This window comes from Condylura cristata, unplaced genomic scaffold, assembly GCF_000260355.1.
Source record: "Condylura cristata isolate star-nosed mole 26May11 unplaced genomic scaffold, ConCri1.0 scaffold00036, whole genome shotgun sequence".
NCBI classification, from domain to species: Eukaryota; Metazoa; Chordata; class Mammalia; order Eulipotyphla; family Talpidae; genus Condylura; species Condylura cristata.
The window spans coordinates 14,227,294-14,230,348 of record NW_004567137.1 but is presented as its reverse complement, the minus strand read 5'-3'; positions in this window follow the sequence as shown (position 1 = coordinate 14,230,348).

Below are 3,055 nucleotides of genomic sequence, written 5' to 3'. Positions count from 1 at the left end.
GCAGTGAGACGTCATCTCCAACAAACTAGACTATAAGAAATGCCAAAAGAAGTTCTTTAGACCAAAGAGAACTGATAAGATGAAAAAGTGCTGGAAAGGACAAATATCTGGGCTAGTTAAAAAATGACATATAGTTTACTACCTTCACTATATATATATATATGTATGTATGTATGAATATATATATTTCTATATATATATCTATATATAGTTTTTAAAGTATCAATCCCTTCAATATGTAGTAGGCAACATCATAAGTGATGGAAGAAATATAAATGGCATTAGGCTGTTGTAAATTTCTATCTACTCATAAAATAGAGTACTATTTGAAGATTGATGGTGATCATTCAATATATAAATTGTAATTTCTAGAACAGCTACTATATTTAACAGAAAGAACAAAGCTAGAAAGGAAATCTAGGAATTTAAAGGGAATGAACAATATATTTAATTTACTCCCTCACAAATTCAGGAGATAGTAAACAATGGACAAATGAGAATGAATGAATGAAATGAACTTCTCTCAACCACTGTTCTTGAACATTGACTGGATTTGGAAATTAACTTTTGCTGCAGATAATGATTTTCATGAATTCAGCCTCAAACTACAATGCAAAACAGAAGCTATCTGTGAAGCTTACACTGTAGTTGAATCATTTTGACACTACTAACATTATTTGAATCACAAATAATACCAAGCCGTTTTATACGCTTCCCATGCTGTCAAAAGTTAAAAGAAGCAAGCTCTTCATTCCAACACAAATTTACAGTAGTTATGTTTTTCTGAACCGAAACTATACTTCCAACAGTGGTTTTGGATTTTAATGCAAACGAAAAGGAAATTTCCATATTTAAAACTCACTTAACTGCAACTGAGGTGTTCCACTTAACCTTCAACTGGAAATGATTAATCTGCAAGTTGTTGGCATGCTAAGGGAGAAATGGCAAGAGAACTGATAGAATTCTAATAGAACGATATAAATGCCTTCTATGAATTACATAAAATCGTATCCTGATGGATTGATATATTTGGCAGCACCTACCTGGGTGAAAAGAATTGTGTAAAATCTCATTACAGCTCAATATTCAATTTTGATAATAAAAAACACTTTGAACTGGGATTCAATTAAGAGGAAACCCATGCTCCCCTACCCCTGCAAAAGAAGAAAAAGAGTTTCATTCTCATTATTAGATCAGTATCACAATTGTGATATTGTAATTATTATTACACTTACATTTGTTGATAAAAAATTATGAAGAGTTGTTTTCTCTTTTGCTATGTATCTACACCATGACCTCACTTTTGCCTCTGTGAGCAAAGCCAAAATAACCTTAATATCCGCCCCTTTCCAGATAGAAATTGCCAATTCTTTTAAATGCAGTGCTTAGTTGCCACAGTTGCACTTGTATATTTTTTTCTGGAACCACAGACATTCTGATTCAAACACTACTTCCAGAGTCACTTTGAGAAGCTAAGGAGGAAATAGGAAGTTGAGAGTTAATTCAATCCCGAGGTTAAATAATTGCTAGCTAACATCAACCGAGCACATATATGTGGCAAGGTAAACAAGCACGTCGTATATTTTTGATTATTTAACACAAGAATCTTCCACAAAAGGTGTCCCACCCCTATTTTGCAGAACAGAGTGAGTTGATCATACTGAAAGATGATGTTGCTAAGTAATTTAGAGGTTTGTAGGTTTAGGCTTTAATCCAGCAATGGGGCATTCGGACAATATTAGCAAAAATTAGTGGACAGGGGAAGGGCAATAGACAGTTGTTGGGTGGGGGAGTGGACAGAGGTGGTTAGAGGGGTTGGTGTGGCCATAAGATTCTAGGACTATCAATGACGCAACTGCTGAGGTCCCTGGGAGGCTGACCGAACTCCATAATGCCATCGCCTCAGCCACAGGACTCTTTCCCATCTCAAGTTCCTTGGAACAGAGCACTCTTCCGATCAATGTGTGAAAAAGTACGGGCACATTTATTATGTGGAGAGGTGAAGGGAAAATCTGTAGGGTGGGCACGATCTGAGAGACCCTATATGCAAACATACAGACAGTATGTGCATGTTTATATGGGTGTATACATTTGTAGCATCATTCACACCCATACTAAATTCCTACGTGGGTATCAGCGGGGCTTAGCGTGTAAAACACGATGACACCGTTCTCAGTCTTCCGCGGGGGTCACCAGAGCATTTCAGGAGAGCGTGAATAACAATAAAGCTAACAGCGAGATCGGCCCTCAGGTACTCAAAGACAGAACCCTCAGCCCGGCCAACTTCCTCTCAATTGTGTTTTCCACCTCCAAATTCCTCCCTCAGCAGGACCCCGGGGTCCTCCCAACGGCCAGTGGCGGCCTTGACCCGCGGTCCCGGGGCGGGGTATTCTCCTCTGGAACGCGTCCTGTCAACTTTGTAGTCCGGTCACCCATTTCGGTTGGTCGCGGCCGCTATTTCTTTAAATGGACAGCGGATTTCGAAACGGGGAGGAAGGGGGGTCAGGAAGGGAACTCAACCGCCTTCGCTAACTGCCCGGCGGCCTCCAGTCCCCAGAACGCGTGCTTGGGGGGAAGCGCCCGCGGCCGCCGCCTCCCCCAGCGGGCGCGCCGGCGCCTGCTCGTTTCGGGGTGCCCACCTTCCCGGGGAATCCCCCCACCCGGCAGGGCCCCTGCGTCCGCGGCCGCCGGGGCTTTGTCTCGGGCGTCGCGCTCGGGCGCCCGCTCTCCCCACAGTTCCCGGTGCGCAGGCTGTAACCCGATCCCCCATTTCCTGGTGGATTCTCTTAAAGAGGCAGCGGTCGAGAAGCAGAACAAAGGCTATTGTTTTATTTCCTCCTGTGGATTCCGCGTCCTTTACCGGAACGTCCTTTCCTATATCATTATTTTCATCGCCCCGGCGCTGCAGGGGGTGGGGAGCGGGGAAAGTCACTCGTGTGCATTTCGGTATCTGTGGGAGCCGGAGCTAGGGAAGGTGGGAGGCGGGTAATAAACCCGCTTTGTGGTCCCGGGGGCCCCCCACGGAACGCTTTTGCTACGTGTCTTCCTGCAGCCC